Source organism: Pleurodeles waltl, chromosome 4_2 (assembly GCF_031143425.1).
Source record: "Pleurodeles waltl isolate 20211129_DDA chromosome 4_2, aPleWal1.hap1.20221129, whole genome shotgun sequence".
NCBI classification, from domain to species: Eukaryota; Metazoa; Chordata; class Amphibia; order Caudata; family Salamandridae; genus Pleurodeles; species Pleurodeles waltl.
Window position 1 is genome coordinate 120580510 of NC_090443.1, and position 23068 is coordinate 120603577.

Consider the following 23068-nt stretch of genomic DNA (forward strand, 5'->3'; position numbering starts at 1 on the left):
GATTCCAAGCTTACCCTACAACGAGACATAGGCAAGGTCTCTGCTGAGCTGGGCTTGCTACACACTGATCATCAGAAGCTTTTGGATAGGGTGAAGGATGTGGAGTCTTTGGTGGCTAAACTGCAACCATCTCATCAAGCGCTAAAACTTCAGGTGTAGCAGCTTGTGAACAGAGTAAATTGACTCGAGAATCGGGCTGCGGACGCTGAAGGCCGCTGTCGATGTAACAACATCCGTATTGTTGGTCTGCCGGAGGGCGTGAAAGGAAAGAATATGGTGGAATTCTTGGAGCCATAGCTGCGCACTCTCATGGATGCAGACAGTCTCACGCCCTTCTTTGCCCTTGAGAGAGCGCACTAGGTCCCGACGCGTCAACCACCGCCTTGTAGGCCACCCAGGCCCCTTGTGGCTAAACTCCTTCATTATCGTGACCGTGAACTGTTGCTGCAGAGGGCACGTGAGGCTTGACCCTTCAGGGTGGAAGGGTAACAGGCCACTTTGTAGCCAGAGTTTATAGCAGTTGTGCAGTCCAAACGCTCCTCCTTCCTGGTGGTGAAAAGAGCACTTTGAGATGAGGGGATAGCTTACTTCTTGCTCTTCCCCTCCAGACTGAAGCTGATGGTGGGCAGAAACACACATTTCTGTCAGGACCCTGAGGAGGCCTGGGCATGGCTGAAAAAATACAAATCCGGCACAGACAGATCACGGTTGGAGTTGGCTGAGAATACGCAGCGCCGTAAGAGGATAAGGCGATCCAGGAGTTGTGCTCAACGAACTCGGCTCAACCATCCCACATTGATCCAGTCAGTGGAGGGGAAGGTGTTGGCACTCCATGCAGAGACCTCACTAACTGAAGGCAACTTATCGGATAAGGAGGAGGAGAAGAGTGACCCTGATCATGACACAGATGCCTGCCTGTCTGACTCTGATCCTCAAGCAGGTACCCCAGAGGATTGTCCTCATGTAATGCCCAAGTCCTCCAAAGATATCATTTAGACGGACTCTGGTGGACCCGCTAAACTTTGCTGCCGACTGCACATACCAGAACATATGCTGAAGGGGCTGAGTAAGGTTGCGGAGTGACACCTCAGTTGGCGACCTGCAATACCACCCATCCTGTCTCTTCAATGCAGAGGAGGCAGTTTGGTTTTACCACACACTGCTATTATTCACAGTTTGCGTTGCCGACTGTTGCCAGACTGTCCCTGGGTAGGGAGTTGGGATTTTGTTTATTTGTTTTGTCCTACATGGCCCCTGGAGGAAATGTGCCTGTTGTATCATGTTGCTTGGTGGGGTGAATAGGAATGATGGGCGGCCTAGTTGCCAGCAGAATGTATGTATCCATATGTTTGAGCCGCTGTCTACACTCACACTGATGACCTGGAATGTGGGGGGGCTGAAATCCTTGACTAAACGGTACAAAATTCTGTCCTTTTTAAAGAGGCAGGGTACACGTGGCGATGCTGCAGAAAACGCACCTCACTCAGAGGCAGATCACCTCTGTTGGTGCTAGAGGGGGCAATTGTATGCAACTGTTTACTCTGCCTACACCCGTGGTACACTGATTTGGATGTGGACTGGGGTCCCACTGGATGTAACGAGCATTGTTGTGGACAATGACGGGCAGTATGCCTTTGTAGAGGGCTGCTTACATGGTCAGCCCCTTGTGCTGGGAGGGGTATATGCCCTCAATCAAGATCAGAACTTCTTCCTACATACCTTAACTACACGTATGGTCCCTTTCACTTGGGGATCATTCCTTATAGGAGGAGACTTTAACAGTGTCCTAGACACAGACTTAGACTGCTCCCTCCCACCTGTACTGGCGGATCTCCCTTTTAGAGTGCCCACATGGCTATCCACATGGCTGCCCAATTAGGCCATGGGTGATGTGTGGCGTACTCACCACCCACTGGATAGTGACTACTCCTATTACTCACACTTCTACGATGTCACTAGAATAGATAGATTTGTTTGCATCAGATCACTTTGTGGGCCAATAAAACATTTGGAAGAGCTGGGCTGCCCGTTCTCAGACCACAGCCCATTACTGATTCAAATACAAACCGCAGAGGCCTGCACCTTCCCCCATTCCGACTTGGCGTTTGCAGCCAGCGGCACAAGAAGATGTCGTTTTGGAGATACACTGACCTCGACATTGGTGGAATATTGTTCCCTTAACACAGTGTCGACCACTCAGAGGAGAGTAGAATGGAAGGCCCTAAAGGTGGTGGTACGGGGCCATTGTTTGTGCCAGACTGTGGGTATCAAGCGAGACTGGGAGCAAAACCTCCGCCGATTGGAGGATAAGGTGAACCACCTTGATAATGCGCAGGGAACGGACCCCACGGTCCTACCACACTTATTGGGCATCTGCTGCGAACAATATGCATTAGCTCTTGAAAGACTTAGGTGCCACAACTACACTATATATATATATAAACAGGGTGCATGATGAGGAGGGCAAGGCGGGATGGTTACTTGTTTGGCTGGTTTGCCGCTATTCGGGGGGGACACCGATTACCGGATTCAAAATGTCGAACGGCTCGTTGGTAAACTCGCCTATGCATATTAATCCTTAGTAAGGTTTCAGCCAAAGGGCTGCTGCCGCATATGAGGGCTTTGATTCACAGTGGCCATTTTCGGAACTACCCGGAACACCTCCCATAATCTCCGTAGATTGTATACTGTGCTATACGATGACCTCAACCACCTGACTCTAAGGCAGTGATAGTGTCAGTTGACCTCAAGAAGGCCTTCGACATAGTGAGATGGGATTATCTAGAAGCTACCAAGCTTTGCATGGGGCTAGGTGAGGTTTGGATCAAATGGTTTGGCTTGCTGTACGCCTCCCCCATGGCAAGCGTTAAGACTGGGCGACAGGTCTCTGACTTATGACATTCACTGTGGTACCAAACAGGGGTGCCCACTCTCCCCTTTACTGTTTGCTATAGCGATGGAACCATTAGTGGAGTGGTTCAGGAGGAGGGGGCACGATATGGGGATACATACAGGAGGCGCAGTAAGTATTATATTGTTATACGCAGATGATCTGATGGTCTATTTGAGTGATGGGGAGCTGGCTCTTCCCTGGGCTCTCCATGCTCTGGAGGAATTAGGGGCCAGATGTAGCAAACGTTTTGCGACTCGCAAACGGCAAAATTTGCAGTTTGCGAGTCGCAAAACGCGTATCCCAATGCAGAAATGCATTTTGCGAGTCGTTACCGACTCGCAAAATGCATTTCAGACTCGCAAATAGGAAGGGGTGTTCCCTTCCTATTTGCGAGTCGCATTGGGATGCAATACCATTTGCGACCGCATATGCGGTCGCAAATGGCATCGCAGTTACCATCCACTTCAAGTGGATGGTAACCCAATCGCAAATTGGAAGGGGTCCCCATGGGACCCCTTCCAGTTTGTGACTGGAGCCCCAAATATTTTTTCAGGGCAGGGAGTGGTCCAAGGGACCACTCCCTGCCCTGAAAAAAAACCGAAACTAAAGGTTTCGTTTTTTTTTTAAGTGCAGCTCGTTTTCCCTTAGGGAAAACGGGCTACACTTCAAAAAAAAAATAACTGCTTTATTTAAAAGCAGGTCGCTAACATGGAGGTCTGCTGACGTCAGCAGGCCTCCATGTTAGCGAGTGCCTATACTCGAAATGGGGCCGCAATTTGCGACCCACCTCATGAATATTCATGAGGTGGGTCATTGCGACCCCATTGCGAGTTGCAGTCGGTGTCTGAGACACCGTACTGCATAGCAATTTGCGAGTTGCAAATTGCGAGTCGCAGGGACTCGCAATTTGCAAGTCGCAAATTGCTTTTTTCCTACATCTGGCCCTTGGTCTTTATTCGGGGTTAGGATATAATAGAAGAAAGAAGTGTGTTTCCAGTGGTTGTGGGTTCTGCCCCACCCTCTACCTGCCCAGCAGATGTTATGTGGGCACCTCCCACATTTAAATATCTTGGTATCCAAATTTATCATAGCAAGGTGGATATTGCGGAGTTAAACCTGGGAAAGATCTACCGATTTTTCAATTCATGTGTCAGTTTTTGGCGCTTCCTTAAGTTACTCCTCATGGCGTGAATCTCATTGTCCAAGATGATTATGCTCCTGAGGCTTCTGTACTTCTTTGCTTACTTGCCGGTGACGATCCTGGTAAGGGAAAAAAAGAGAGGGGGAGTTTACCCTAGTGACCCTACTATACCTGGGCAAACTTAGAGCAATAAATAAACAATATGGTAAACTAGTAGGGAAAAATTGTCACCATTAGTAAATCAGTGAAACTCTAAATAAATCACTGAAAGAACAATCAAGTTATATAACTAATGTAATTGTTTTTTACGAACAGTATTAAAGCCAAAATCATAAAACATTAATCAAGTGAAAAAAATACTGCCAAATATTACAAAACACATAAAACACAAAATTATACATAAATTAACACGAGCAATTATTCAATCATTTCAATTCTTTAAATCTGTACTTCAATTGTCCTCTAACATTCAAAAACATTTGGCTTTAATGTCTGCTTTATACACTATTTTACAAAGGAGATGATAGCATCATGGTCACATTAAACCAATGTTATTGTCCATTTCTTTGACAAAATGTGTAGCAAGATAACTGTCAGGAAAACTATGCCAGTGTTAAGTTCTTCCCTCAGCAAAAACAATTCCCCTTTTCCTTGTACCCACATTGGTTGCAGGGGTGTCCTCACTCCTGGTGGCTCTTGCGGAGGCTGTTCTTAGAACTAGCTTCTTCAGGTTTAACTGCCACTCAAGATTATGGCCACAAATCTTTGTGAGGTCAGCGCTCTAGTGTTTCTACCTTAATCTCGTGCTGAAGCTTCCCTCTAGCTGTTTATTTCTGGGAGCTGTGCACTTCAACTGCCATCCGAGAATGAGCAGTGCTTCGTTTCATAGAGAATTCTTCCAGTTTTGAGTATTTCATTCTTTTTCTTGTTACGGTGTGCACACCAGCTACTTTTTCCCTTCTGGAGAAGCTGAATTTCTTCCTTCTTCCAACAACTGGCTATCGGCTTTCTGAGGAGAGTTCGTTTTGGCTTAACAGAACTTCAAGCAACTGCAGGAAGGAATCCTTTTGTATGATTTCCAGGCTAGCCAATATATATATATGTACATATATATATATTCAAAAACTCTTCGCCTTACAGACTTGCCAGTCTTAGACACAAACCTCAGTGTTCAGACTAATTCCTAGAGACTGTGATTGAGAAAACTGAATCTTGAGAAGGAGGTTTTGTTTCCTGTAAAAGACATTAGTAGATTGTATATTTGTGAACTTTTGAACTGTTCTCCAGAGAACCTTGGTTACCTCTGGCTCCTGGAGAAAGAAGATATTAAGATACCATTGTTCTCTTAGAGAGAGAGGCTAGTCTTTCAAAAGATCCAGGTTAGGAGAGCAATATAATTGGGTGAATGTGAATGGCTGAACAGTTGAATGCGCAGTAGGAATGTCCCTATCTATGTTCTTATCACCCGACTGCAGGTCCTTCCTTCACAGAAATCCCAAAAAGAAGAAAGGTGCATGTTACAGCAGAACACACTGAATATCCTATCTTCTAGGGGGAAACACAGGCTGGAAATTGATCTGGAGGTGGTCTTTTTTTTCTATTCCCATTCCCCTTTCCCCTTAGCGGATGCAGGGTTCAGATAATCAGTAAAGTCTGAGCATGCATCTGTGGGAGGGAGTTGGGTAAAAGGCATCTGCTCCTGTGGAAGTTTGATTTAATGTGTAATCTCCTGACAATAACTCCTTATAGGTGTTATTTAGCAATTCTGGCAATCTCTCCATTAAAGAAAAGGTCAACATGCTTCGGCCCCTTACAATTATGGGCCTCTTCAGGACCATAGGTGAAAGAAGTACCTTTTTAAACCAGGATGTTCCATGTCTTAAATATGTAGTATTCATTAAAGTCCGCTTTTACTCTGGCGACTTTATTAAGACAAGGAGTAAAATATCCTTCCAGCTGCAATCTTGTCAGGACTCGTAAATTCTCTTCAACCTTTTTAACTGTTCCTCATTGGAAGCTGTAAATCATGTACCCATAAATTTACAGGAACGGGCTTCACTTGTGTGTATGTCTCACTGAGTTCAAACTCAAGTGTCCTTTATCAAATCACGCCGGCAGCAACAGAACCAATCCTGAAGTGACGATCCTGGTGGCATGATTAAGGACTTTAGATACGCTCCTTAGGGAGCTGATATGGGATGGCAGGCATCAAATGGTCGCTCTTACTACTCTTTGCCTTCCCCTGTAGTGGCAGTCTGGGAGTACCAGATTTCAGGCTTTACTATATAGCGGCGCAGCTTCAGTGGCTAGAGCGGTGGCTTAACGATGTTGGTCTGATGGAATTGGACTGGGACAGTGGTGGACGGGGCAGTGACATGTTCTTGACCACAGTGCTTACGCCGCAGCTCAAAGCCCCCCTGGATGGGGTTTTACTGAATACGGCCTTCATGGCCTGGCGCAGGGCGCTTAGACGAATAGGTGTCTTGTCCCCTTATGCTCCTGCGGTCCCTTTGGTGGGGGTCCCACTCGGAGATCCCCCTTGCTGGTTTACACAGAGACAAATGGACTACTGGACTAAGGTGGGGTTGCACACAGAAGACGACTGCTACGCACGGGCTGACTGGAATCCTTTGATGATCTCATGGAGTGGATGGACCTCCCTAGGGGTCAATATCTGAGGTACAAGGCCCCGGCTAGATCTCTGGGGGATTTGTGGGGGGAGGGTGCGGTGGAACCCCTCACTCATGCAGTACTACAAACAATGCTTACAATGGGTTTGGTGACAAGGCTGTATGGGGCACTGAACGGTATTGTGGATGGGCCACTGCACTCCCTTGGAGCCCGCTGGGATGCAGACCTGGGAACGGGAGCTGTTGAATACCGAGTGGGACCGGGTACTTGCGTATGCATCCCAGGTGCCTAGGAATACGCGCCTTAAGCTTATCCTATTTAATTTCACACATAGAACATACCTCACCCCCATAGACTTTAAGCCACATATGGAGGTGAATCCCAGAGCTGCCCTAGATTTCTGACCCTGGTTGCTGACTTTGGCCACTTGACTTGGGGGTCCCCACTTCAATGGTCTACTAGAACGGGGTTATTACAAGCCTTAACATGATCTTAGATAGGTCACTACCTATTACAATGGAAGGCTGCCTATTGGGCCTGCTGGTTAGAACACCCCCCATACAGGTGAAGAACAGATTTGTAGACCTGACCTTGACGCAGCATAGGGTATCACTGTCTTGGAAGGCTCCTGCAGGACCCCATTTGCCCATATAGATACAGGAGGTTACTCGCTGGGCCCGAGCTGAAGATTAGGCACTATTGAGGGAGGAATCAAGGGGACTAAGACGCCACCCCATAGCCCACCTCTGGCCTGAGTAGTGGATGAATGGAAATCGGTAGATATAGCTGATGACACTTATTCAATGGCTAGTACAGAAACAGCAAATGTTGAGCTCAATCCCAGTGAGGAGAATGGGTGAGGGCAAACTGAATGGAGGCTCATTGTCACAACAGGGTGGGCAGCCATGAGCGGTGATAATGGGTTGCCTCGCCTGTTGCTGCTCCCGGACGCCTCAATATGCAAGTTGGCTGTGTACCACTGCCACTCCTGGTTACTCCCCATCACCTCCCGGCCTTCCCAGCTATTTGCGCTCTGTTGAAACTTTCAACAGTCACCCACACTTGCTGCTTGAGTACTGACTTATTGCACATTGTTGTCACCGCATGAGTTTGCGGACATCCGAGACCACATGTTACTTGGCCATAGTTACTTGGTTTTGTAGTTTATTCATATGGATGATATTTAGATATATATTAAGATATCGCATGACTACTTTCGGAAAAGTTAACAACATCCGCCACAAAGGACAGGTTAATTCAGGTATCTCAAACTATTCTGTGTACCCAGATTATATGTTTCGATCACTGCAGTCACATCCTACCCAGTGGGGTACTTGCACCTTAGATTTAAGTGATGTATATGATGTACAATGAAAGTACATATTGATAATAATGCTCTCAAATATGTATACACACAAACATGCTGTATTTTGATGACTAATTTAAATATTAAAAATGCCAATAAATATATATTTTTAAAAAATCAGTGCCCCAGGGGTTTGTGTAGCTGTCCAGGCAGGACAGCGGATGTTAGGGGTGTTAAGCCTTGACTTTTGGAAAGGCCCCACTGCTGTGAGGGAGCAAGATGAGCACTCAGGTGAGGTGCAAGCAAGTCATACCGAGAGAGCATTATACCATGGGGATTATTGTACAATGAGTGTTGAATTACTGTGACAATTGATCAGCTAATGTTGCCATAGTTAAGACTCCCACTTCTCCTTTTTCATGCATTTTTACAGAAAAGTACAAACAGAAAATCACCTGTTTCTTTCTCTGTATTTAGTTGTAAATGTGGAAGAAACACAGATACCAAGCCAGGCTTCTTTTTAAATGTTGTCAGTAATGACTGCTGGCCAGTGGATAAACTGACTGTAAGGCAGGAGGAGAGTTAAACAAGCATTGGGAACGCCAACAGGTATGGATTAAAATAAATGCTGTATGGTAATGTGAAGCATTACAAGTAAACAGCATGGGAATAGGTATAAAGGAAAGGAAGGAAATAACTGTAGAATAATATTTGGTGAAGGTTAAAAGGTCAGGGGACAGTTACACTGGCCTATAAATCCATGTAGGTTAATGAGTGCCCTCCTTCCATCTGTGCTGCTTCCAGAGAAAACATACATTATCTAGGGCCAGATGTAGGAAACACTTTGCGAGTCGCAAACGGCAAAATCTGCCGTTTGCGACTCGCAAATGCGTGTTTCCTATGCAGAAATGCATTTTGCGAGTCGTTACCGACTCGCAAAATGCATTTCCGAATCGCAAATAGGAAGGGGTGTTCCCTTCCTATTTGCGAGTCGCAGTGGTATGCAACTCCATTTGCGACCGCGTACGCGGTCGCAAATGGAGTCGCAGTTACCATCCACTTCAAGTGGATGGTAACCCACTCGCAAATTGGAAGGGGTCCCCATGGGACCCCTTCCAGTTTGAGACTGGACCCCAAAAAATGTTTTCAAGGCAGGGAGTGGTCCAAGGGACCACTCCCTGCCCTGAAAAAAACGAAAAAAAGGTTTCGGATTTTTTTGAAATGCAGCTCGTTTTCCCTTAGGGAAAACGGGCTACATTTAAAAAAAAAAAAAACTGCTTTATTTAAAAGCAGGTCGCTAACATGGAGGTCTGCTGACGTCAGCAGGCCTCCATGTTAGCGAGTGCCTATACTCGCAATGGGGCCGCAATTTGCGACCCACCTCATGAATATTCATGAGGTGGGTCATTGCGACCCCATTGCGAGTTGCAGTCGGTGTCTGAGACACCGTACTGCATAGCAATTTGCGACTTGCAAATTGCGAGTCGCAGGGACTCGCAATTTGCAAGTCGCAAATTGCTTTTTTGGTACATCTGGCCACTAGTCATCTAAGGCACCTAATAGCATACCAGTGTCATGCGTGTGCCCAGAAAGTTCAAGCTTAGGCAGCAATCACAGTTACAATGGAGAGCAAGTACTTTCATGTGGAAGCATACAACTTCTCCCCAATCAACACATGTACTCCTGGCTCCAAACGGGTAGGCAGAGTCAAAGCTCCTCTCTAGTGATGCTAACATAATTGCCTGGAGACAGCTGCACTGTCATGCCAGACCATAAAAAGGAACAACCGTTTCAAATGAAGCTTTAAACTGTTGAAAATATGCACGTGTCTATCCAACGTTAATGCTTTCATATGAGTATTTTGAGCACTAGTGTGACATCGTATATGTCTTCAAAGGCCACTAAAATCTATCAGGCATTGAAATGAGAGTGTGCCCTTATAATTTAAGTAAAATTGGAAATATACGATAAGCATCTTCGTTTTATACACAAAACAGAAGATAAATATAGCTAAAGATAAACGCAAAAAATAAATAAATATGGAAAATTGCAGGGAGGAAACATTTAAAAATAATAAATCCCGGAATCCAATCTGCTGGCCAGGCATCTTTGTAAAAGTGGCTTATAAAACACAGAGCAAGGCTACTAAGCTACATTAAAGCAATACATTCTCCTATCGCACTTCTTCTAAGCACATGGGCGCTTTACACCACCAGGCACCTTTAACTTGATAGCTGAGAAACAAGTAGAAAGAAAAAGCCAAATTCCTAGAATTACAGAGGATGTCAGATTAAAGGCTGCAAGGCCACTAGAACGTAGTTTCCAGACAAAATATGCAGATTTTTTCCCAAATTGCAACTCACCAGTTTATCCGCCCTGTGTTGTTAGGTCACCTGGTAGAGATGTCAGGGGTTTTAGGAGCAGGCCATAATGACCTAAAGGCTCACAATGTGATCTTCGCCACACACTTTCCTAAGTATTTGTTCTCTTGTTATGGGGTTGCACTGTTATGAAGGCCACCAGATTCCATCATATTAGCACAGTCATACATGACTGGCATGGCACAATATGATGTGAGGCACCCATGGTTTCTAATTGTGTTACCAATACAAGAGGACAAAGCAGGCCCTAGCACAATAAAATGGAAGATGATCACCAGATCCAATCTTATAACCAGTGGAAAAGGACAGAGCTAATTAAGGTAGTTAAGTGGAAGCAGTTAAGGCGCAGAACATCATTATTGGTAAAGAGGGCGCCATGAAACATGCCACAACAAAACAGGTTTGTAACAATACACATTGGGACGTATAAGTAAGAATTAGCAAGGCATTTATGAGTTTGATGATGTCTTGGACCATTAAGGCAGACTTAGAGGTAACTCTACTGTCCCACCTGCCCCCAGGATGTTGGGGCAGAAGGTTAACATCTGTCTACCTATCTATCTATCCATCTATCTATCTATTTATCTATCTATCTATCCATCTACCTATCTATCTATATATGTATTTTTTTTTCACAAACAAAACAGAGGTTAGAGGGACATTATAGTTAGGTTCTGAATTATTGTATTGTTATTCAAGTCAAAGTAAGAATTTGAGCATAGTAAACAGGAGCCACCAATGACCCACCAGGGAGGACTTTTGAGGCTATGTAAAAATAGCATGATACTAATTCAGGACTGTGGGTATTTTGATTGATATGCAAGCTACATTTGTGGGCACTCTTAGTACTACCTAGCAGTGGTTTCAAAACTTACAATAAATGGGAGTTATGTCATACCCTCAACAAACTCTTTTATGTAATTCATGTGAATAAATTCAATGTACATTACAGTTACGCAGTATATATCTTACACATAACACATGCACAACTGAGCACTATGGCAATTGAACAGTTCTGTTAGAGCCCCATTACAGGCTGGCCAGTAACTGAGGGTGGACATATCATAAACTGTTATACTGTTTCCAGGCTGGGATTTCACGTCATGATATACAGAAATGATGATTCTGTCAAATTGGACGGTTAATACATTCTTATGTCGAATATATACAAGAATATGCAGTTCAATGCGCATACTTGATGGCGACGGCTTGAATCTACTGTCTTTTGTTTTATACGTTTTGAAAATAATAAAAAGTTATATAAAAAAGGCTGAATGGAGCATTTGTATCCATCACGTTTTTGCCGTGTGAATGCGTTGCTAGTAACACTGCTAACACAAAAGCTGTCTTCTCCGGCATCTGCGGGTATTGAATTAACTATGCATAATGCTGATGATGCCCCTTATACAGCTGATCTTATTACCTTTTAATTCTGTACTATGAGATACTGGACTTCAAATATGTAAAAGCTGACTCCATGGCCCCTGTTATGAGTGGCCTGTTAAATAGCCCGTTATTTCCTTGCTTCAGAATTACACTTATCAGTGGTACTGGTAACTCCAGTCGTGTGGGAAGCACATGTTGGAAAATGTATTGCTTCCACGCCTCCCGCATGTTTTCCCATGAAACTCACAAGGAAAAATTGCCTCTTTCAGCAGCCAAAATCTCCATGTGAAAAACAAAATCTTTCCCACTTCTGTTACTAGCTCATCAGAATCGCGGCCTCTCGTTACAAGGGCCTACATGTTGCAATAATTTAATTACCTGGTGAGTGTCATTATACTAACTTCTAACCCTGGAATCTCTCCCACGACACGTGGTTGTGCAGTGGCAGGGGTGTTTCAGGTAGCACGAGCTGTCTTCACGCCTGTTGAGCTGTGCAGTGCCGACTGCTGAGTTAGCTTTACCTCTGCCCCTGGCGAGATGCCATCAGGTCAGGCTACAGGCGATTTACACGAGGGCAGACGTCGGGACTTCGCTCGCTTGTCTTTCGCTCGTTTGCAAAGTCACTTGAGCTTTGTTGTGCTCTCGCTGCTCAACCAGCCAAATAATTCTTAGAGCCAAATACTAGTTGCTGCACCAGGAATCATGAATGTTTAACTCGCTCGAATTCCTCCTTGGACTTTACGCGTGGGATTCCAGAAGTGATGAGCCTGCGAGCTGGTGTGAAAGGCCCTCAGATGGGAATTCCCAGTGTGAACTGGCACGAGAGCCGCCGAGCACGAGGCCGTATCATCTAGGCACACCGTGAGGCCGAAGGGTGGCATCAAGCATGCGCAGTTCAGGAGACTCTGCTGGACACCTCACGCCGAGCCCCAATACATTTGCTGCAAAACGACCATTCCTGTCTGAAATACTGCTTCATGCAATTGACAGTGATCCAGTGTTCGTGCACCAGGAGTTTTTGGTCACTTTGAGAAAGGGATGTGTTGCAGCCCCAACACCTTCCTCGGCCTATGCTTGACCCTCAAGCATAACTTGGGAAATCATGAAAGCCAAGTCCTTACATTTTTCACCATTCCATGCGGTTCGATTTGTGACTTCCGGGTGGGTGTTACTGCCTAGTACCAGTGTTTATCGGTGTGGGCAAGAGTACTGTGCAACTCACAGTGGGGCCTTGATCCACAGAGGATGCCGAGTGTATCATGCCTCCAATGAGGGGTAACCATGTGCGGCCTTGTTGTGTACAACGGTGCTCCTTTTGTCACCCGGTGCTCAGGTTCTCGATAAAACAAGAAAGAATCAGCTGGATATTATTCTGCTAGAAAGACATTATAAGGCATAGGCAAAGGCCACAGTTTGCACCTTCCGAGAGGAATATGGGAAACTTAATTGGGACTAACAGACTGTCTCCTCCTCTACCTACAACTTCCTTTTCTGTCTCTCTGTATCTTTTATTCTGTGGGAAACGAAAGAACACTTGGGGCCAGATGTAGCAAAACGCCAATTTGCGAGGTGCAAAGTGCGAGTCCATGCGACTCGCAATTTGCACCTCGCAAATTGGTATGCAGTACGGTGTCTCAGACACCGACTGCAACTCGCTATGGGGTCGCAATGACCCACCTCATGAATATTCATGAGGTGGGTCGCAAATTGCGGCCCCATAGCGAGTATAGGCACTCGCAAACATGGAGGCCTGCTGTAGTCAGCAGACCTCCATGTTCGTGACTGCTTTTAAATAAAGCAGTTTTTTTTTTCTCTTTGCAGCCCGTTTTCCTGAAAGGAAAACGAGCTGCAAATAGAAAAAAATACCGAAACCTTTTGTTTCAGTTTTTTTCAGAGTAGGCAGTGGTCCATAGGACCACTGCCTGCTCTGAAAAAATAATTTTGTGAGCATTCACAAAGGGGAAGGGGTCCTGTGGGGACCCCTTCCCCTTTGCGAATGAGTTACCATCCACTTCAAGTGGATGGTAACTGCGAGTTGATTTGCGACCGCTTTCGCGGTCACAAATCAACTTAAATCGCTGTGCGAGTCGCAAATAGGAAGGGAACACCGCTTCCTATTTGCGAGTCGGAAACACATTTTGCGAGTCGGTTCCGACTCGCAAAATGTGTTTCTGCATCGCTTGAGGGCTTTTGCACCTCGCAAACGGCGTTTTTCGCCGTTTGCGAGGTGCAAAAGCCTACCTACATCTGGCCCTTGGTTCTCTAAAACCAACCTTTCTTGAGTGCATTCGGTCCATCGACATGAATAACTAAAGGATATATATGGAGCAGTGGTTCTTGGAAAGATGGCCAAAAGATGTGAATCTACTGTATTAACGTGGTTCTTATTAAATCATGAAAAAACACCCTACAACAAAATGGAATCATCTGGTATTGCAGACAGTTGGAAAGTGCAGAGAAAGCAATGTGAGGTGCGCCAGAGCCCTTGCAGGTACATAACATGGCTTGCATTGGCATAGAGAGGTCAAAGATGTCCATCTCCCCCCCCCCCATCAGCAGGATTGAGGGCTGTGCAGAAAAAACATAGTCTACCCAAGTAACTGAGACCTGGTCTGCGGCCTAACTGTGAGATTCCCAGCGAGGCATCCTGAAAGGACTTGAGTAATTGGATATGGGATACACAACAGAGCTATTAGAACCTTTATAAGGGCCTGCAAGCACCCTAGGATTAAACTATCTGTGCTGAAAATAGATGCAGCTCAGGGGGGCTAGCCTTGCCGCATCTTCAGACATACTATCAGGGGACCTTAGTCGGTCATATAGTCCAATTTGGCATCAGGTTATCCAGTCTATGATTACTACCTGTTGAATTTAATGGTCAGGAAAAGCCAAATTAGGATACCAGTTTTTATCCATACTGCAAAAATCCCTAAAAAGACAAGGTAAAAGACAGTGCCAGCTCTATTGTACCGGATACAGGTGTTCTTCAGATCATGGGACATATAAGGTAAAGCAGAGGGTTAATGTGACTGCTGCAAAGAATGTGTGCTAGGAAAATCACAAAGTGCATATAATGTAAAATTTCAAAATAACTCTGGCGATTTATGTTATTTCTAGAGAGAGAACGTACTTTGTCTAGTGAAAGCTTCGAGTCATCATAAGGTAGTGCAGAGGGTGAATGTGCCTGCTGCAAAGAACGTGTGCTAGGCAAATCACAAAGAGAGTATAATGTCAAAATGTCAAAATAACTCTGGCCATTAATGTTCTTTATGGAGTGAACATACTTTTGTCTAGTGGAAGCTTGGAGTCATCATAAGGTAGCGTAGAGTGTTAATGTGCCTGCAGGCAAAGAGCGAATGCTAGGCAAATCACAAAGGTCATATGAGGTAAAAATGTAAAAATAACTCTGGTGATTTATGTTATTTCTGGAGAGAGAATATACGTTTGTCTAGTGGAAGCTTGGAGTCATCATAAGGTAGCACAGAGTGTTTATGTGCCTGCTGCAAAGAACATGTACTAGGCAAATCACAAAGTGCATGTAAGGTAAAAATGTCAAAATAACTCTGGTGATTTATGTTCTTTCTGGAGAGAGAACCTACTTTTGTCTAGTGGAAGCTAGGAGGCATCATAAGGTAGCGCAGAGGGTTAATGTGCCTGCTTCAAAGAACGTGTACTAAGCAGATCATAGTGCATATAATGTAAAATATCAAAATAACTCTGGCGATTAATGTTCTTTCTGGATGGAGAACATACTTTTATCTAGTGGAAGCTTGGAGTCATCATAAAGTAGCACAAAGGGTTAATGTGCCTGCTGTAAAAAACGTATGGTCGGAAAATCACAAATTGCATATAATGTAAAAATGTCAAAATAACTCTGCCAATTTATATTCTTTCTGGAGAGAGTACGTACTTTTGTCTAGTGGAAGCTTGGAGTCATCATAAGGTAGCGCACAGGGTTAATGTTCCTGCTGCAAAGACCATGTACTATGCAGATCATAGTGCATATAACATAAATTATCAAAATAACTCTGGCGATTCATGTTCTTTCTGGAGAAAGAACATACTTTTGTCTAGTGGACACTTGAACACATTATAAGTGTAGAGACAGGGCCACTCACCTGAAAAGCAGGATGTCTGCAGGGGCGATGGTATGCCCCTGACCTCCTGGAACACATCTCAGCACTACCTGGTGGACACAGAAACCCCGGCAGGTGTCCCAAAAAAAGAAAGGGAGAGTGGAAGAGAAAGAGACAAAATACTGCCATGTCTTGCCAGTCCAGCCAGTATCTTCGGGGGTCAGGTCGCTGTTGACAGAGTGATAGTAGAGCTAGTGCACTCAACTTCCTTGAAACTGAATCTCTCTTTCTGATATGGGCACGGGAGCGGTAGAAGAACACCGGGATGGTCCAGCACTTTTCTTGGATAATGATAACTGTTGGCACAATTACTAACACTGCATTACCAAAAACCCAAATTGAGTACCATAACAATAAGTACTGTGACACTGGGGCTGGCTTCACAAAGATTCACTGTTGCACACTGCAATTATAACTGTGGTTAGACTTATCATGCACAAGAAAGACAAACAAGGGCATTAATTATATCACGTATAACTTTCCTGCATGTAAAGGGTTAAACTAAAAGGAACAAAAACAATCCAAGAAATACAAATGTCCACTCTGGGTTTAAACAGTTAGGGTGGCACAGTTTGGTTTGGTTTCACTGTGTGTGTGAAAAACCCTTCAAAAGCAAATTCCTCAAACCTGAAACACAGGCATGAATGTGAGTGCTTATCTTGAAATTACATTTACAACCCCCCTGGAAGAATGCAAGGACAAAAGGAAATTAGGTGAACGATTGTGATCAGGAAAAATCCATTAATCAAAAATATATATACACTATTAACAAATATGTACGCCAAGAATTCAAGTTCATGTACTGCACCTACATAGTCCGTGGACCACTTGGCCCAAAATGCATGGGCGAGGCCCACACTCAATACCCGATCCAAATGGAGAGAACACTGCAGGGGCATCAGATCTAAATAAAACAGGCACCTCAGGGGGAAGGGAAGGGGGCCACCTCAGCCGGATGAGTGCACGACGCCAGCTCCACGAGGGGGCTCCATACCCATTGATGTATCCTGGGGAGTGCAAAGCCACAGTCTCACAAGTCTCTCCAGTGGGTGGTTTGCCCACTATTCAATCCTGGGGAGTGCAAAGCCACAGTCTCTCAAGTCTCTCCAGTGGGTGGTTTGCCCACTGCTTTATCCTGGGGAGTGCAAATCCACAGTCTCTCAAGTATCTCCAGGGGGTGGGTTCCCCACTGCTTTATCCTGGGGAGTGCAAAGCCACAGTCTCTCAAGTCTCTCCAGTGGGTGGGTTGCCCACTGCTTTATCATTGGGAGTGCGAAGCCACAGTCTCTCAAGTCTCTCCAGTGGGCGATTTGCCCACTGTTTTATCCTGGGGAGTGCGAAGCCACAGTCTCTCAAGTCTCTCTAGTGGGTGGTTTGCCCACTGATTTATCCTGGGAAGTGCAAAGCCACAGTCACTCAAGTCTCTCCAGTGGGTGGTTTGCCCACTGCTTCATCCTGGGGAGTGCAAAGCCACGGTCTCTCAAGTGGATGCCTTTCTCCACTGGTTCTGGGGGGGGGCTTTGTGCCCAGAGTGCTTCATCCTGCCAAGGACAGAGGTAGTGGATGTAATTCTACACTGATTCTGGAGGGGGCTTTGAGCTCAGAGTGCTTCATCCTGCCAAGGACAGAGGTAGTGGATGTCCTTCTCCACTGGTTCTGGAGAGGGCTTGGTGCCCAGAGTGCTTCATCCTGCCAAGGACAGAGGTAGAGGATGTCATTCTACACTGGTTCTGGAGGGGGCTTTGTGCCCAGAGTGCTTCATCCTGCCAAGGACAGAGGTAGTGGATGTCATTCTCCACTGGTTCTAGAGGGGGCTTTGTGCCCAGAGTGCTTCATCCTGCCAAAGACTGAGGTTGTGGATCTGACATTCCACTGACGGTGGGGCAACATGGAAGCTGTCCAGGCCCCTGGAACTGACCACCAGCCTTGTACGACTGACCACTGGGGATGGCAGCCATGTCTGCGGTGGTGCCACTGGCACAGGATGTGGCATGGCCGCTGGCCATGCTGGCGGCGGCCTCAGTAGCGGCGGTGCTGGTGGCGCTCATTGGGCAGCGGTGCTGGTGGGGGGCTCACTGAGCGTGCTGCTGGCGGCAGTGTCCTGGGCGGCGGTGCTAGTGGGGGCTCACGGTGCTGGTAGGGGGGCTCACTGAGCGTGCTGCTGGCGGCGGTGTCCTGGGCGGTGGTGCTGGTGGGGGGCTCACTGAGCGTGCTGCTGGCGGCAGTGTCCTGGGCGGCCGTGCCCATGGCGGCAGTGCATGTGGCGGTGCCGGTGGTGGTCTTGTCTGCCTTGCAGGTTGGCGGCGACTTCCCTTTCTTTCTCTGCCCCTTCCCCACCTTGGATGATGGTGCAGCTGTCTTGCCACTCCCAACTGTTGTCCTGGCTGAGCCCTTGGTGGCAGGTGTTTTGGCGTTTTCCCTCTGGGCTGTGGGCAACTTCTTTTGTTTTGGAGGTGGGGGAATGTCCTTGGCCTGGCTCCTTGGGGCACTGGCTGCCCTGCTGCTTGGCACACTCCATAAGCCGGTTACTGCTGGCACCACTGTTCCCGGTGATGTGGTGGCTGAGGTGCTGGGTTGGGACCTGGAGAGGTGGGCCCTAGGGGACAGAAAGGGTGGGGGAGGTGAAGGGAAGAGGTCAAGGTTACACAGGAAAGGTTTTTTAGACACACTGGGACGGGTAGATGGAGGGAGTTTGGGAGTGGAGGAAGAGGTAGTGGTTGTAGGAGGTGTTCGTTTGCTGACTTTGGGTGAAGGTGCATGGGCTGGAGGCTGTCGTGAGGTGGATGGCTGTTGGGTGGGTGTGTGACTGCGTTTGTGTAGTTTGGGAGGAGGGCTCACAGACACATTGGGAGAGGACACAGGGGATGTGTGAATGGTAGTGGGGGTGGTGAGTGCACGTGAGCGGTGTGTGGTGATGGGCGTGCTGGTGATGGACGTAGTGGCTGAAGATGTAGTGCATGCAGGTGTGAGTGGAGACGTGACAGGGAGGGAGGAGGGAGACGTGGAGGAGGGGGACACAGTAGAGCCAGTGGCTGTTGGTATGTGTGCATGGGTATGATGCTTGTGTGAGTGCCTGTGGGATGTGTGGTGTTTATGTTTGCCAGAGCTACCCTTGTGGGTTGAAGTGTGTGCATGCTGGTCTGATTGTGTGCTTGGGATAGGCTGAGGTACTGGGGATTGGGTCTGGGTGGAGGAAGTTGGAGGGGGGAGGCTGGACACAGGGACAATGGCTGCCATGAGTGCTGAGGCCAGAGTCTGAAAAGTTTGTTGTTGGGCTGCCTGACCAGAATATATGCCCTCCAGGTATGCATTTGTCTGTTGCAACTGCCTCTCTACACCCTGGATGGCATTCAGAATGGTAGGCTGCCCAACAGTGACGGATCTGAGGAGGTCAATGGCTTCCTCACTGAGGGCAGCAGGGCTGACTGGGGCAGGGGCTGAGGTGCCTGGGACGAAGGAGATGCCCACCCTCCTGGGTGAGCGGCCACGGGGCACACGCTGAGAGGCTGCTGGGAGGGCAGTGCTGGTAGGGGGGGTGGCGGCTGTACCTGTAGATGCGGTGGGCACAGAGGGGCCCGCCACCGCAAGGTAGCTCCCATCAGAGGAGGAGACGGTGTCGCTGGTCTCAGCTCCTGTCCCCGCCGTGGAGCTCCCCTCGCCCTCCGTCCCACTGGTGAATTCTGAGTCCATAGTCTCGCCCTCCAGGGCCATGTGGGATGCTGCTCCCTCCTGCTCCGGTGACACAGCTCCTCCGCCTGATGATGCTAATGCACACAAGAACAGAGAGACCACAAAAAGGGGGGAAAGAAAGTAGAAAGACATGTTCAGTGCATGCAATACCGCTACTGTTGGCGGACACTACAGACACAGCAGCCCTCTGCACTACGCCATGCACTTAGAGTTCCCTAATTAATCCCAGGGACATGGGGTACAAGGCCTATGCCCAATTGCTGCACACATGGAAGTCACAGGAGCCTGACTAGGGGTAGATGGCTCTTAACACTAGTGGGGTGGGGTGCCACATAGGCTGCCTCACGAAGGGACCTTGCATACAAAACTCGCCCTGGCCTAGGGGAACCCACAGCCCACCTCCCCCACCCAGACACCTCCAATGCACGCTGAATCAGATGGATGTGACTGTACTCACCCCCTTGCGCCCATCCAACTCCGGATACACCACCGCCAGGATCCATAACATCAGGGGGGTCATGGTGCGACGGGCACCCCTTCCACGTTGGGAGGCCATCCCCAGCTGGGCCTCCGCCATCTTCTTGCTCCAGCGGCGAATGTCCTCCCATCTTTTACGGCAGTGGGTGCTCCGTCTGTGGTGGACCCCCAGGGCCCGGACGTATTTGGCAATGGCACGCCAAATATCCTTCTTCTGGTGGGCGCTGCCATACAGGAATAGTACAGGGGAAAAGTAAAAACTATAACCGTCCGGACCGTCACAGTCATTGGCCCATGTTCCCACCCTTGCCCTGACGCTCATCCACTCACCGTCGTTTCATGCACGCCTCATTCCCCCCCTATCTCCCATCACAACCACTCCAAACAGGCATTGCCCATACAGCATGCTCACAGTGTACTCACCTGTTTGTCTGGAGGACCGTAGAGTAGCGTGTACTGGGGGAGGACCCCATCCACTAGTTTCTCCAACTCCTCCTATGTGAAGGCAGGGGCCCTTTCCCCAGACACTTGAGCCATTGTCGCTTCCAGACTGAGGTCACGGCAGCACTTGCAGTGTAGGTCCTCTCCTGTCAAAGATCAGGTATCTAGTGAGTGAACAGAGAGAAAGTGGCGGTAACATCCGCTGCTGTGCGTACCGTCACCGCCAGCGTACATCGTCATTGGCTCCTGGGACCCATAGGGTCCAATTTTAACCAATGCAGGATTGCGCCCCGGTCTTCGACCTCTTACCGCGACGGTATACAACGCCAGCGCAGTTACCTCATATCCCCTTGTCTCACATTACAGGTCAGACAGCCGCCATTTCAGGGGGCCACATGGCATTAATTTTAAATGCGTCACACATATCTAGGCCTTGCATACACACTAAGACAGGCACATAGCGGATTGACAAGTGTGTGCAATAAAGTTGTTTATTTCGTACCTCAGTGTTGGCTGACCCTCTGATCGCTGTTCTCATTCATAGGGCACGTCCGCTGGGGCAGGTGAGGAGATGGCGGCATCCTCTGGTGTACAGACCTCTGGTGGACCTGTCGACAATGGAAGAGCGACATGTAATAGTCACCTACAGACTTGATCGTGCCACAATCCATGAACTGTGTGCCCAGTTGGAGCCAGACCTGATGTCAGCTATCTGCCATCCCACAGGATTCCCCCCTCTAGTGCAGGTCCTGTCAGTACTCCATTTCCTGGCAAGTGGGTCCTTTCAAACAACAGTGGCCATTGCATCAGGCATGTCCCAGCCAATGTTCTCTCACATGTTGCCCAGAGTGTTGTCTGCCCTGCTGAAACACATGCGCAGCTACATCGTGTTCCCTCAGGTGGAGGATTTGCCTACAGTGAAAGGTGACTTCTATGCCTTGCGACATATCCCCGACATCATAGGTGCCATTGATGGGACACATGTGGCCTTGGTACCCCCCCACAGGAGTGAACAGGTGTACAGAAACCGGAAGAGTTACCATTCAATGAATGTGCAGATGGTGTGTTTGGCCGACCAGTACATCTCCCATGTGAACGCCAAGTTTCCTGGCTCAGTGCATGACGCTTACATTCTGAGGAATAGAAGCATCTCTTATGTGATGGGGCAACTCCAGAGGCACCGTGTGTGGCTATTAGGTGAGGACAAGGACCCTATTCAGTGTGAATAGATGTCTGGGTCTGGGGTTGTCCCTAAGGGTTAGTGTGTGTCTAACAGTTGTCCCTCGACATTTGCAGGTGACTCTGGCTACCCCAACCTGTCATGGCTACTGACCCCAGTGAGGAATCCCAGGACAAGGGCAGAGAAACGCTACAATGAGGCACATGGGTGAACTAGGATGGTTATAGGGGGGACCTTCGGCCTCCTGAAGGCCAGGTTTTAGGTGCCTCCAGATGACAGGTGGTTCCCTATACTACCCACCAAAGAAGGTGTGCCAGACCATCGTGGCCTGCTGTATGCTGCACAACTTGGCTTTGCGACGACAGGTGCCTTTTCTGCAGGAGGATGGTCCTGAAGGAGGTGTTGTGGCAGCTGTGGAGCCTGTGGACAGTGAAGAAGAGAAGGCAGAAGAAGAGGACATAGACAACAGAAACACCGTGATCCATCAATACTTCCAGTGAGACACAGGTAAGAAGACCTCACTGCCTCCTACATCTGATAAAATGGTTCTACCTCTCATCTGTCTGTCACTTTCACCCAGTGTATGGACCGTGATTTGTCACTTTCCCTTTCGATTTCACAGATGTGGGTCCCACTGTGTGTCCTCTGCTTTGTTACCTCATGGACTAGAGCTGTGTGACATGGGTATGTTGACAATACAGAAGACATTGGTATTTTCCTTAGTTATAGCAAATACACATTTGTGAAAGCACAGACTGATTCCAGATTGTTTTGCGATTCAAGGGTGTTTATTTAAGTGCAAATTAGTGGAGGGGGTTGGAAAAAGGTCAGGGGTGATGGTGGAGGAATGTCCATGGCAGAGTCCAGTCTGTCTCACAGGTGAAATGTCCAAAGGGGCATAGGAAGTGGAGCTAGGGCAGTTTAAGGATGGACAGGGTGACAAAGTGGGACAGAGGATGACAATCAGGGTGGTCTCATTTCTTGGCGGGGGTCTTGTGTCTTTGTCCTGGATCTCAGGGACCGCTTGCAGGGTGGTTCTCCACCTGCAGGGGGTGGGGTGCTGGTGACGTGGTCCTGTGGTGGTGCCTTCTGTCCACTAGCGCCGGCGGAGGTGGTGGGCAGTTCATCATCCAGGCTAGTGTCAGGGGCCCCTTGTTGTGCCATAGTGTCCCTCCTGGTGTTCACGAGGTCCTTCAGCACCCCTACAATGGTGCCCAGGGTGGTATTGATGGATTCGAGTTCCTCCCTGAACCCCAAATACTGTTTCTCTTGCAGCCGCTGGGTCTCCTGAAACTTGGCCAATACCGTTTCCATCGTCTCCTGGAAATGATGGTACGCTCCCATAATTTTGGAGAGGGCCTCGTGGAGAGTGGGTTCCCTGGGCCTGTCCTCCCCCTGTCGCACAG